Source organism: Macaca nemestrina, chromosome 8 (genome assembly GCF_043159975.1).
Source record: "Macaca nemestrina isolate mMacNem1 chromosome 8, mMacNem.hap1, whole genome shotgun sequence".
NCBI lineage: Eukaryota > Metazoa > Chordata > Mammalia > Primates > Cercopithecidae > Macaca > Macaca nemestrina.
Genome location: NC_092132.1, coordinates 43287290 through 43302521, shown reverse-complemented (window position 1 = coordinate 43302521; position 15232 = coordinate 43287290). Strand labels below are relative to the sequence as shown.

The window sequence follows — 15232 nt, the reverse complement described above, 5'->3', positions numbered from 1 at the left end:
CTGGAGATTGAGAAGTCTAGGATAAAACTGCCATCAGATTCAGTGTCTAGTGAGGGCCCATTTCCTGGCTCATAGATGGCACTTTCTTGCTGTGTCTTCACATGGTGCGGCAAGAGTTCTCTTATGAGTTCTTTCCATAAGGACATTAATTCCATTCATGAGGGCTCCATTCTCATGACATAATCACCTCCCAAAGGCCCCACCTGCTACTGCCATCACTTTGGGGATTCAGATTTTACCACATGAATTTTGAGGAGACACAAACATTCAGACCATAGTATAACTGTACAATAAATTCATAGAATTAGAATTGTTGGATCAAAAGGACTATGCATTTTACAAACAGAATAAGCAGAGTTAAATTGTCCTCAAAAGAGACTGCACCAATTTACATTCCCATCAGTAATGTTATAAGAGAGAGGCTGTTTAGCTTGGATGTTGCATAAAATAGGAAACAAAAATATTAAAGATCTGAGTAATGACAGGTTGAGCTCAGTGTTTCCACGAATCTTATAAAGTAGGAAGGGGAAAGAGAAAGAAAGGAAACAATGAATTTCAGGTTGTGTGATTTAAATCAGGTTATGTTTATGATAAAAATGTATAATAGATAATTTTCCCCTTGTAAGATTTTTTAAAATATGCATGACTGTCAAAAGTAGAAACTATAACATTGTCTGGTGGGGTTTTCAATGTATATAGGTTAATACATGTGAAAATTATAACATAAGTGGTGAAGAATAAAGGAAGCTATAAAGTTCAAAAGTCTCTATATTTTACCAGAAGTGAAAAAATATTAATCTTATTATACCACAAAAGGTTAGAAATGTATATTGTAATTCTTAGAACAACCAGTTTTTATTTAAATGATACACAGAGATTTAGTCAAAAAACCAACAAATAAACTTAAATGGAATACTAAAAAATTTCAAAAACTCCAAAAGAAGACAAGAAAGAGGGAAGGAGAAAAAAAACAAAATGGTAGAACCTAACCATATCAATAATTACAAAATGCAAATCGTTTAACACACTAATTAAAAAACAGAGATTATCAGATTGTATAAAAAATAAGATCCAAGTAGATGTTCTTTACAAGAAACTCATTTTAATATAGTGATGTGGATATGTTAAAAGAATGGAGCAGTTTTAGCTGTGACACGTAAAGAAACTAGAAGTCATCACTCCTGTCTTTACAACAAGAAAAAAGTAGAACAAACTGAAAATCAATGACTTTTTTTTGAGCCATCAAAGAACTGAGGTTGCAGGGCAAACCATCACCCCAAAATTGATAGAGGCAAATATAGATAATCACAGCCCAGATCAGCTGACCCAAAGCAGAAGTTGCTGGAGACATAAACTGAGGGATGAAAACTACCAGAGCCTTATCTGATTGGGGAAAAAAATTTGCTAAACAACATCCCCCTTAGCCTTTCCTCCCTGCAGGGGAGTGGGAAAAGCTAAGAAACACTTTTGAGGCCACAGCCCAGAGACACAGGCTCACAAAAAACTGAGACTTATTATAAGATTATAGAATGCTTCTTATTTCCATACCTTGTCACCTTATCAGCAGAGTTCTGGTAGAATAAGAGTGGACTAGAGTTGAAAGAGCTGCAAGGTGAGGGCTCTATTTAAGGAGTCCTTAGAAAATTCCAAAGACAACAGGAGAGACAAAAACAAGAACACTAGAAGAAATTGAAGTCTCTGGCAGTTACAGATTCAGTGAACATTAACATAAAACCTCATATTAAAAGTTATTTGCCCAAGATCTCATCATTCAATACATCATGTCTGGCTTTCAACAACAACAACAAAAAAAGTGCAAGCCATGTGAAAATGCAAGAATAAAACCAGTCAAAGCAAGCAACAGAACCAAGACTCAGATCAAGATCCTGGCAGGGTTGACTTCTGAGACCTCTCCTTTGAGCTTATAGATAGTCATCTTCTCTTTGTATCTCCACATAGTTTTCCCTCTGTGTGTGTGTCCCAATCTCTTTTTATAAGGATACCAGTCATACTGGAACAGGACTCACCCCAATGACCTCATTTAACCTTAAGCTTCTTATCCGTATTGCCAAATATAGTCACATTCCGAGGTATAAGGATTAAAACTTCCATGTATGAATTTTGGGGAGACACAATTCAACCCATAACAAGGGACGTTCTGCCAAATACCTGACCATATGCCTCAAAGCTGCCAACACTGTCAAAACCAGGGAAGTCTGAGAAACTGTCAGAGTTCAGAGGAACCTATGGAGATGTGACAACTACATGTAACAGGGTGTCCTAGATGAGATCCTGGAACCAAAAAAAGGACATTAGGTAAAAACTAAGGTTATCTGAATAAATTATAGATATTAGTAATAATGGTCAATACTGGCTCATTAATTATAACAAATGTACCATAGTAATGTAAGATATTAATGTAGGGGAAACTGGGTGAGGGACATATGGGAACTATCTGTACTATCTTCTCAATTTTTCTATAAATCTAAAATCATTCTAAAAACGGGAGTATTTTTTTTAAGGATGGAAAAAGATATATTATGCTGGAAGTATTTTCAAATATCCAACAAAGAGTTCTAGACAGAACATAAAAAGAACCATTATACTTCAATAAAAAGAAACTTCAATTTAAAATATAGATAGCTCTTCCTGGAACACTCATGCTCTGCAGCTTCCCAGGCTGGGCTGCAAACATATTATAAAAAATAAAATAAAATAATAAAAAGCATATGGACAAAAGAGTTGGACTGGCATGTCACCAAAAGGATACATATATGGTAAATACATATATCATAAGATACTTAATATTAGTTATTACAGAAATGTAAATCAAGAGTATATACCATGAGGTACAACTACAAACTCACTAAAGTGTTGTAAATTAATGAAACTGAACATATTAAATGTGAAGATGTAGATCAACTGAACTCTCATTCATTGCTGGCAGGAATATAAAATGATACAACTGCTTTTTGACAGTTTCTTAAAATGTTCAATATATCCCAATTATATGTCCCAGACTTTCCACTCCAAAATATTTACCCAAGAAAAATAAAAACATGTGTCTACAGGAGGACTTATATGTGAATGTTCATAGCAGTCTTATTTGTAATATCCAAAAACTCAGAACAAACCAAGTGTCCATAAACAGGTGAGTGAATAAAGTATGATAAAGTATAACTAAGGAATAAAAACAGACTACAGATATATGCAACATGGATGAATCTCAAAATCATTATGCTGAGTGAAAGAAGGCATAACATCTAAAAAAAAGAGCTTATCTACATAAAATACTGGAAAATACAAACAACCTATAATGGCAGAAAGCATATCAGTGCTTGCCCAGAGATGGATAGGAGGAGCAGGAAGGAAGAATGACAAAAAGGCACAAGAAAATTTTTGAAGATGGTGGTTCATTATTTTGACACAATAGTTTCACAGGTATATAAATAAGTCAAAACTTCTCAAACTGCACACTTTGAATAGATGCAGTTTATTATATGTCAATTATGTCTCAAAGCTGTTAAAAAGTTTACTAATAAATCATCTTCAAAAAAACCAAACTAAATATATAAACAGATTTCCAGTATCTAATTAGCAAAAGCCTTCAAAATATGACTCTTTTCTAGGAAATGAAATCTGCCTTCAAGGCCTGGCATTTCTTCCCATCACATGGGTCTCCCCAAACACTCCTGGTAGCCCAGCTTCCTTTCCCTAACCTTCACTCATCCCCTCCTGTTGTCCCTCCACCTAACCAGATCTCTCATCTTTCAATGCCCAACTGCCAATTCAGCTCGCTCCCTCTGACTGCCTATAAGTCTCATAGCCAGTCTCTCACATTATCTAATGTAACTGCTTCCTATCTTGCACTAAGCTTTAGATATAGTGAATGCTCAATATTTATTGAATGGAAAAATGAGCTTGAATCATCAGTTACATGATTATTACTCTTACTTTTTTTATTAGATCATAAACTAATAGTGACCTAGTGAAAGATAACTATTTTTCTGTATAAGGAGACTTTACACTATAAATGTGTTAAATCCTCCCAGATTCAATGCAATCCCAAGTTTTAAGAGTCTGATTAACTTAAATCTAACCGAAACACTTCAGGTAACAAGGATTTCTCTTTTTAATCCTTGGAACTTTGTTCTTCAAACTAGGATCTTAAAATGGAGAAATCAATGATATCAATCAATTGAATGGAACTGGTTTCCTGAAACTAGGTTCTTAAAATGGAGAAAAGATTAGCAAGTAGAGTAGCTTGGGGCCAAAAGACGTAATAAAATAGCTATGGAAAAGATGGCACAGAACGACAACACAGCAGTGGCAGTGGGAATAGAAATAAAGTGAATTCAAGAGATAGAAGCTTTGAGACTAAATGGTGGATGGAGGGAAAAGGAGGCATCAAGGAGAGCAGTCTGGGACACAATTGGTTCTCCACGTACATTACTTCATTGTATCCTCACAGCAACCCTGTAAAGTACTATTGTCTCCATTTCATAGATGGAGAAACTGAGGCACAGAAGCATTAAGAAACCTGCTAAGTCATACAACGAGTAAGATAAACAGGGCACTAGCATGATGAGAAAGCAACATAGGAAATATGGCAGACAACATAGATTGTTTTGGCCGCTCAGCACCTACCTCCCTGCTTCTGATAACAATTCTAAAAGAATTGCTATGGGGATGCTGCATCTTCTCTATTTTCATTCCATGCACTTCATATGACCCAAAAGTGGACATATTGGGTATCACCAGCATTTACCTTGTGCTCGTTTTTTGGCAAATGACCCAGGAATTGGCATGGATGGAGAAATGACCCAAGTTCTTTGAAATCTTAGGCATCTAGATTCAATTCTAGAATTTTCATTTGAACTATTAGGAAAGCAGGTACTCTTTTTTTGCAAGAAGGAACATTTTAACTGAAAAGCAGTTCTCAGTTCTGTGGTTGTCTTGCCCTATAAGAAGAAAGCCTAACAAAGAATGAAACCAACACAGCAGAAGTTAGAACTATGAGATGGAGAGAAACTAGGTTCTGGGGACATTATCCAAGCCACTGTATCCAGCTTTCCTTGGAGCTAGACTAACCCTACACCTTCAACAATATTCATAAGTTATCTTTTTAGTCAAGTAGTTAGAGTCAGGTTTTCTGTCTCAGCTTCAACTTTGACCTGAAAGAGCCCTACCTGATAGATAAGGGTTTCTCTCTCTGGACAGAGATGACTTGAACATGTTTTTAGGTTGAGATGAGGCTAGTTGAGTAGGAAATTATTTAGAAGATAATAATATAAGAAAATCTTTATTTTACTTGTTTATATATTTATTTAGCCCTGGGTAGTACAGATTGTCTTCCATATTTTATTCCCGCTATGTGTACATCCCATTATCATTCAAGGAAAGTGCCTCTGAGGCAAAATAAAAGCTCAATATCCAAAGAATGATTATACACCATGGTCTACTCACTAAAGGCAAAAATCTTTTTAAAACATCTTTTTTAATTTCTAGGACTCCCTCATCTCATGTATTCACATGTCCAGCTCCCATTTAGCTTTCAAGAATTAGCTCAATGGTGTCAAACTCTGGAAAGATGCTCCTTTAATTTTCCTCAGCCCTATCTTACAAGCTAAATTAGAGGCCTCTATTGGATGTCCCATGTCTCATGCATATGAGGATCAGAGCAATTTTAACAACCACCATAGAATCACGATTGCCAACCCTCCAGACTTGATGAGCTCCATTAAACCATGATGGAGACACAGTAAATGCAACGAAATCAGAGTGGAAAAGAAACCATGCTACTGCTACCCTCCCAGACAGTCTCTCTCGAACTCTGAGTATGCTAATGAAAGAACCTGTAATTTGCTACTCCAAAATAATGAAAAGCATTAGAAGTAACTCACTTTCTCTTAATGTTTAGGGTCTGTTTTTATTAATGGCCTTTTTGGTCTGACTATACTTACCAAGCTTTGAGGCTAAAGGGAAAATAAATTGCACCTAATTTACATGAAGATAGAGGCTTAGGGAGGAATGCTTTCATCTGACTGCATGCAGTATAGTGGAAAGAAAGGATCAGGCATGTACATGCAGTTATTTTATTTGTGTGCTCCCATGTATTTAAGGAAAGAAAGCCCTACATTTCTGAGTTTTTGCTTCTACTCAATATGCTTTTGAAAATCAGAACTGGTTAGAGAAGGGAGTTAAACCAACTAACACTGGTCTCTGCCTTTCTTTGTGAGTTGCCCTTTCAACAAATCTTATATTTTCATGGGCCTGAAGAGCAACAGCAGAAATTGCAAGAAGCCTGGCAGGATGGTGACATGGGATGCAGGCAAAAGCAAAAGTAAAATTCATAATTGAGTTTCACATGGAAAGTTGGAAAATTGCCCACTTTTAAAAGTATTTTAACTCCCTCTATCCAGTCATTATGAAATCTAGGAGCCACCTGCAAACTATGTGTTCAATCGTTTCCTTCAAATTGACTCTCCTAAATCAGTCAGTTTTAACATCCATTGTCATTAGCATAGAGTTTAAGAAACTTAGATGTCTTTGAGAAGACATCCAAAATGTGGCAGAATATGACACATGATAATATGTGACACTGACTATGTGAATTATCAAAGGTGAGTCATAGTTCTATTTATTCTGCTAAAGTATACTCTGTAGAAATTGTTTATTGAGACAAACATGGAAAGTAAACTATGAGTGCCATCTCTCTAAGTCTGGGTCCTCTGGAAAGATGAGCCTGAGGCAAGGGTTAAGGTACAGATGCTTTCTTCGAGAGGTGCAGGCCTAGGATGAAGGGAAGGTGAAGAAAAGTGGGAGTGAGACAAAGAAAGATGTAAAGCAAAGGCTGGATTACTGTGCAGGCTATTCCTTTACAATGAGTCACAAAGATATGTAGCAGATCATTGAGCAGGTTCATTTCCTGGAGCTACAGGACTTTTCTGACAGGGCTTCAAAGAGGAACTGTACCTCAGAGAAATCTATAGAAGGGAGAAAGGAAATAGAATCTATCTGCCCAGTTTCTGCATGGCTCCCATTTCCTATTGGTTAAGGTTTACCCCATAGGCAGCTAACTCCCCTACATTGCCAGGCCATGTCATCCAGCCACCTGGTGGCCACTGGAAAAGCCAGATTCCACATTCTGCAAGACACCATTCCACTCAGGTCTAGAAAGAGAAGGAGTGACTTGTCACATGAGAGCTGGTAAAGGGAAGGTTCATGAAGCCCTGGGGCTCGAACTTAGGGAGGCCTGCAAAGGTTTTTACATTCTCCCTTTAAGACGTGTCCCTGATCAAGGCTGCATTGGGGCAGTTCAAGTTGGAAAATATGTCAGTCAACAAACACTAAAGGAACACTCATTAGAAATTTACTTAGTATTAACTTAGGTTCTGTACAGGATATTAAGATGTTTGTAACTCAACCTTTGCCCTTAAAATAACCAGACATGCATGGAGATCAGAGCTCTGGGCTACTAAAGCTATTAAGATTTCCAGGGAAGGATACCTAAGAAAAGGGAGCTGCACACGGGAAGGGCCCCAGAAGTATGCATAGGATTAACTGCATGTCCTTAGTTATCTAGTGCTGCTCAACAAATTACCCAAAATGTAGCCGCTTAAAATAACACTCATTTATTATCTCCTGGATTTTGTGGCTCAGGAATCCATTCATGGCTTACCTGAGTCCTCTTCTTCAAGGATTTCCACAAGGCTGCAATCTGCCAGGGCTAGGGTCTCACCTGAGAGCCCAACTGGGGAGGATTCTTTTCCAAATTCACTTTCCTATTGCTGGAATGATTCAGTTCCTTGAGGGCTGTTGGACTAAGGGCTTGTTCTTTGTTGGCTGTTGGCTTGAGGCTACCCTCAGTTCCTTGCCACATAGGCCTCTCCAACATGGTAGCTTGCTCATCAAAGCCAACAAGTCTGCCAGCAAAACAGAAGTGATGATATGTCAAAACCTAATTACAGAAGCAACATGCTATTACCTTTGTTGTATTCTATTGATTAGAAACGAGTCATTAGGTCCAGCCCATACTCAAAGGGAAAGGATTCTTTCTGTAAGGGCATGTAGATCACGAGGTGGAAGGACCATTGAGAGCCACCTTACAAGTCAGGCTACCATAGCTGGACTGCAAGACAAGATTACCCAGGGCCCTGCAAAGATCACATGTAATAGGTTCAGAGCTGGGGAAGCCAGAATGAAAAGATTGTCACTAATAGCTAGAAAAGCCCCGAATATTTCAAACTTAAACAATACATTTATAAATAACTCACAGATCAAAGAAAAAATTACCATGAAAATTGGAAAATATTTTGAACAGAATAAAGTATATAAAAGTATAACATATAAAAATTTATGGGCTGTAACTCAAGTTATAATAAAGGAAAACTAATAACCTTAACTGTTTATATGAGAGCAGAAGAAAGGTTTAAAATTAATGAAATAACTGAACACCAAGAGAAGCTAGAAAAAGATAAGCAAATTAAACCTAAAATAAGCAGAAAGGTGAACATAATAAAGATACCACAGAAATCAATGAAATAAAAAATAGACGATACAGAAAATTAATAAGATCAAAAATCGACTCCTTGTGGCAGAATTCATAAACCCCTAGCAAACCTCAAGAGAAAAATAGAGAAAAGGCAAATTGCCAATATCAGTATTCAAAGGGGATGTCACTACAGAAACCATGGCATCAAAAGTATCATATAGGAGCAATATGCACAACTTTATGGCAATAAATTAAATAACTTCGATAAAATGAACAAATTCCTTGAAAAATTCAACTTATCAAGTAACGAATATGTTACGTCACAGAAGATCCCCAGGGCCCTGTTTGTCACAATGGAAGGGAAAACTGCAAGAAATGTTATAAAGGAAGCTCTTTAGAATAAAAAGAAATGACATCATATGGTAACTCAGATATACAGGAAGGAAAAAAGAGCACCAAAAATGGTAGCCTGTGGATGAATATAAAAACTATAGTCATTGGCTGTGGGGCTCAGCCAGTGTTGTGCTGATCTCAGTGCGGGGCACTGAGATGTTCCAAAGCATTATTAAAAATGTATGGATCGCCATGAAGCCCTCCTATAACCAAGCATGCCAGGAGATTTGGGTAGGAATGGGGTTGATAAGCATTATTGCTTATAAAATCAGAAGTGCTGATAAAAGAAGTAAAGCTTAGAAAGCTTTGAGTCCTGCACCTGCTCATGGTCATTACTAACCAGTTTTACTTAGATGAAACATTAGTCTGCCTGTAAATTTATACAAGCTGTGTTAGATAGGAACACAGAACATTGCTGTATACTTGCATAAGTGTGGTCTATTTCATGGCATGAGTAAGTGTATCTGTGAGATGCAACACTAAAACAAACTACATGTTTTTTCTTCTCTTAATTTAAGACATTTGACCCTCTAAGGCAAACATTGTAACGCAGTGTTGTTAGGTTTAAAATTTATATCAAAATTATATTATTCCATTTGTATGAAATGTTCAGCAAATCCGCAGAGACAGAAAATAGATGAGTGGTTTCTAGGGGCTGGGAGTAGAGAGGAATACAGAGTGAGTACTAATGAGTATTGCTTTTATTTTAGGAGTGAGAAAAATGTTCTGGATTAAATGCTCTGGTTTTGCAACTTTGTGAATATAATAAAAACTACTGAATTATATACTTTAAAGGGGTGAATCATATATATGGTATGTGAATTATATCTCCCAAAAATGTAAGAAGACACAATATATATGAAAAAAACAGCCAAAAGGATGAGAAAAAATCGTGACTATATTATTACAAGTTTTCTGTAATTTTCCTGAAGTAATTCAGTAGAAAGTCTAAGAAGACTATAAGTTAATGATGCATATGTAATCCTTAGAGCAATCAATATAAAAATAAATAAAAGGAACTGTAGTTAAAAAGCCAAAGTGAAAACCTTCTGCTTCCAATTATGGGAGAGTAACAAGGACTAGACATAAGCTTTTTCATTGGAAAACTGAACAAAATGTATGCAACAACTGTTCAGACACTGGACAACGAACAACACAGGACAGTGATCCATGAAAGAACAGAAACAGCCAACCGGGCCCCATACTGACCACAGCATTTTGCTTGCAGTCAATATCTGGATTATGGGTACCCAGGTTGGAGGAGTCATGCAGAGCCTGGGAGCCTCATGAAAATGAAGAGATGGAACTGAGAGTTTGGGGAGACTGAGACAATTGGAAGCTGTGGGCCGGGATCTGAATAGGAGGGAGGTAAGAAGATGAGAAGACCCAGAGATTTGCATATAGGTCTACTTGAGTCTGATGAGTGCTGGATTATGCATACAAAGAGTGAAACATCACAAGACAAAGTAAAAAAGAACCAGGGAGTCGTAAACATAGAATTCCCCAGAGCTCACACCTGGTAAAAAGACAATAGCTCTGACCAGCCAGGGTGGAGAGTTCTCAGTGGTTACCTAGGGAATTTCTAATCACAATGAAATGATCACAACTATAGCATCTTGCTTAATGTATCAAAAGAATTAATATCACTGCAAACAAAATTCACCAGTCCATTAAAAAAACACAAATACACAATGAACATGTGGAGTTTAAGAAAAGATCACTTATATTAGAAAATGTATTAATATAATTCACCATATTAAATAGATCAAAAAGAAAAATCACATAATTGATTCCATAGATACTGAAAGACTTCATAAAAATTTAAACTCCATTCTTGATATTCCAAAAAAACTCTTGATAAAAACACATACATGCTTCCTAAAGATGATAAAATATGATTTCAACTATAGGACCTTACTTAATGAGGAAATGCTAGATATATTTATATTAAAGACAGAAAGAAACAAAGACAGAAAAAAGACAATCATATCCTTTATAACAATTGCTTTACATTGTTCTGAAAAATTAAAAAAGGAGAAAGATATAAAATTTACAAAAATGTACAATAAAGGGGGAAGTAAAAGTATGAGAATTTATGGTTGTGATATAATTGTTCACCTAGAAAACTCAAAAAGAATTAACTGAAAATTTAAACTACAAGCTCAAATGGAAACATTTTTGCAGTTCCACAAGATTTTTTTTTTACATTTTTTTTTACATTTTTTAGGATTCCATAGGAACACATAGCAAAATATTTAGGATTTTAACTTAGTCATAATTTCATGCTTATTATATTTAGGTATCCCCCTAATATCTGCAAATAATTTCCAGCTATCTTTGACATATTCCTAAAATGAGAGAGAAAACATTTAAAAAATCTCTTTTCTGTACCACTGAGGAGGTAGGAAAATAAAAGACATTCTCAGAAGCCAAATATAAGCAGAAAGCCATGAAGTGAAGTGAACCAGTGGCTGCCCGGGGGTATTCCCCAACAGTGGTGGCTTGGAGTTTCAGTTTTTTGGCTTTTGTTTTTGTTTTTCTGTTTTTGTTTTTATTTTTGTTTGAGACAGAGTCTCTCTCTGTCGCCCAGGCTGGAGTGCAGTGGTGCGATCTCGCCTCTCGGGTTCACGCCATTCTCCTGCCTCAGCCTCCGGAGTAGCTGGGACTACAGGCGCCCGCCACCTCGCCCGGCTAATTTTTTGTATTTTTTTTAGTAGAGACGGGGTTTCACCGTGATAGCCAGGATGGTCTCGATCTCCTGACCTCGTGATCCGCCCACCTCGGCCTCCCAAAGTGCTGGGACTACAGGCGGGAGCCACCGCGTCCAGCGGAGTTTCAGTTTAAATAGTTCACATGAAAATAAAGTCTAGAGCCTGCACGAAATGGAAAGAAATCGAATCAGACCTTTGTATCAAGTCAGGATCCCCAAAAGATGACATTCACAGCAGAAGAACTGACTAGGAAAAAAAAAAAAAGGGTGTTCCACATAGGCGGATAAGAAAACTTGCTTGTTCTCTTAAGTCTTATTTTCTTAAGAGGTACGTTTGACATCTTGCTGAAAAATTCATAACAACAAGTTACCTTGTCATAAGTTTGGGGCTGGAATCTAGCCTATCTATAAAGCCAGAGAAATCCAAGCTGAGAATGTATGATAGCACAGGTCCGGATTGTTAGTGCTGCCGGGTGCCTGGAAATAGCAAGCCTAGTTCCTCTGGGGAGAAATGTCCTGAATTCAGGCCTCAAAGAATAAAGATCCGAGTTCAGTAAGTTTACACACAGACATGCACAAGGGAAATAGCCATCTTGAATGAGAGTCAGCCTAGGAAACAAATGGGATGAAGACCACAGACACCACAACCACTGAAATAATCACATGGTGAGGATAAAATTAGGATACCTAATGTGTGTAAAGAAAGGAAGGAGGGGATTGAAATTATGGCATTAGAACCAGAGTTTTTAAGTGACCAAACTGATTCGAAAAAAAAAAAAACTTCTAAACATAAAAATATACTAATTGAATTTAGAAATCCCTTGGATAGTTTGAATCACCCATTAGGCACAACTGAAGACTAAACTATTAAGCTGTCAATATGACTAAAAAAAAATATAGGGTCTGGGGTCCTTATATTAATCTCTAATTTAGACATGAAACTGTGTATTCATGACAATAGGACAATAGTGATGAAAAGATGATCACAGACTATGGTAAAGGCAACTAGAAATCCACCAAATAACTGTCCCCTTCTATTGAATGCACGGGTGGTTGAGAGTCCACTGTTCAGATAAAGCTTACATTTCTAAGTTTCTCCCCTGCAACTAGTTGTAGCCATGTGGCTAGATCACTCCAATAAAATACAAAGGAAACAAAGTGTAAAACTTCCAGATCAAGGCTTTTTAAAAGTGGACGCACCCCCTCCACGTCCTCTTTACGTTGCCGCCCCTTTGCAGGTGTAGATGCTGAGCTGTAGGAGATGCTGGAGCCACAGATCGAAGCAGCCCCGCTTTATCCTGCTTTGTGTTTCCTCATAGCACTTGTGACCATATGACATGGGATATATTTATGTATTTATCACTTATATCCCCACATTTAAGTGTAAATTCCATGTGAGTCTTAACTAGGTTTAGTTAATTGCTGTATCCCTGTGTCTAGAGTTCAGGTTAGTACTAGTACATGTTAGAGATATAATAAATATCTGAGTGAATACAATTGTTTATAAGCCCCACCCCAAGTGGGTCTTAGGCAGCCAGCCTGGTGTGCAAACTACTGCTGAAGCTCATATGAAGTAAATTCTCCAATATTAAAATATGGGCCTGGCACAGCGTTTCTCTGCATGAGCTCTGTTTGCAATGGCATCTAGGAAACAGACACCACGAAAGTCTACCCTTTCGAAGCCAGGGCACCAGCTCTGGGCACCTCAGGGAGCAGAACCTCTGTTCATTTTGTTCTCTGTCTGGTTTTTCAAGGCTACCACATGCCCTGTTCTTATCTGGGTGGGAATGTGACTGCAGCTTTGTAGCCTTTGTGAAGGGAGATGTGCCACTTTGTCTCAGGAGCCAGAGTTTGAAGGAGACTTCAGAGCTTGCTGAGTGCTACCTTCTTTGGTTGTGAAATTGGTCTCTTTTGGTTTCTAATTTTCTAATTTTGTAGTCTTAAAATGTTAATGACATACCAGAAGTAACAAAGAATGGAATCATGCTGAATAGCAGCTAGGAACAATCAGATAAATAATACTTTTTATGCGTTTGGAACCTCATCATTTACAAAAGGTTTTCACATATCTTATTGTTCCTAGAACTTCTCAACAGCCCTGTATGAAGACAGTGACCCCATTTTGTAGAGAAGGAAACTGAGGCTCCCAAAAATTGTTTGTCTTTTTTAAAATGGCACTGTTGATGAGTGGTAGTGTTAAGACTTAGCCCCTTCTGTTTCCAAATCTCAAGCTGTCTCCATTACACTATTTAATAAGATTGAGGAGAATGAACTTGGATCTATGTCACACACCATATGGCACAATGTCAGTGCCATCATCATCACTCTAATATCTATGGGACACTTATTTTGTGCCAGATTCATGCTAAGTGTTTTATGTGCATTATCCAATGTAATCCTCACAATGACCCGAAATGGAGAAACCATTATTTTCAAAGAGGAAACTGAGGCCGAGAGATTGAGGAATACTTGCTTGGGTTACAAAACCGGGTTGAAGCAAGAGTGAGTTTTAAACTAAGTTCTATCTAATTCTAGACCACAACCTCGTCTTTTCTCTACTGAAAAGTTGATGTCATAAAGACAAAACATTAATGTCACTGAGGTTCATGTCCTCATCTTCTCTTTCCTATACTATTAGAAAAGTTCCTCTCCAAACTTTCTCCATATCCGAAGTCTTGACTACCTCCCCTCCCTCAATTCTGTCTCCAGACTAAAGTCTCAGTCATCTTTCCAAAAGGCAACTGAACAGGGAGAATCCCCTGTTTGAAAAACCTCCACTAATTCCAAATCATCTCCTGATGAAGATCAAACTCCGTATTATCTTATTACATGCCTTTCACAAATAAGTCCTAACCTGCTCTTCCAGATACACTCTGGCAGCTTCGCTCTGCTCAGCCTACATTTTCACCATGGTATTCTCAGATTTGTCTTTTTTCTAACAATGCTCTTTCTGCCCAAGATGCTCATATCTGTCTTCTCTATCTGGCAGACTTGTACTCACCTTCTTTTGGATTAAAGATGTCTATGGTGGTTATCCTGCACCTTTCTCACCACTGTATGCGTGATGTATGGATAACCCTTTTAGTTCAAAGATCTCTCCACCCCTAGGACTGCCACCAAAGAGACCACACTCAGGGAGCTCTTCATATTTGGATTTGACCTGCACGATAAGCCTCTGGACCTTGCAACAATGCCACAGTGGAACATGACTTTTGGGAAAGAGATGAGTATGACTTTGCATGTGGGAGAGACATTCACTGTTTTGGCCACAGGGCTGGCTATGGTACATACCTTCCAAAGATCATCAAATTGATTCCTCTTTGACCTGTGTGCACATTCCACTCCTTCATCAAAATGTGGAATTTCATTTCCCCTGTCCTTCTAACTTGGCTGGTTCTGTGGCTCTTTTGACCAGTATAATGTGGCTTTTGACCAAGAGAATCTAGTACTCCTAAGTTCAGGCCTTAAACTTCCATTTCATTCTTCTTATAGCCCAGCAACTTTATTATGGGGGCTCAAGCCACATAAAGAGGCCACATGGGGAAAAACTGAGGTGCTCTATTGAACAGACTCAGCCAGGATCCCAACCAGTAGCCAGTACTAACTGCCAGCCATGTGGGTGAGCCATCTTGGAT

General features: G+C 37.7%; 1 pseudogene; it reads left to right on the top strand.

Moving 5' to 3' along the window:
- The first annotated feature begins 9043 nt into the window (after window positions 1–9043).
- Window positions 9044–9226, top strand: LOC112425600 (ATP synthase subunit ATP5MJ, mitochondrial pseudogene; annotated as a pseudogene).
- Window positions 9227–15232: the final 6006 nt, after the last annotated feature.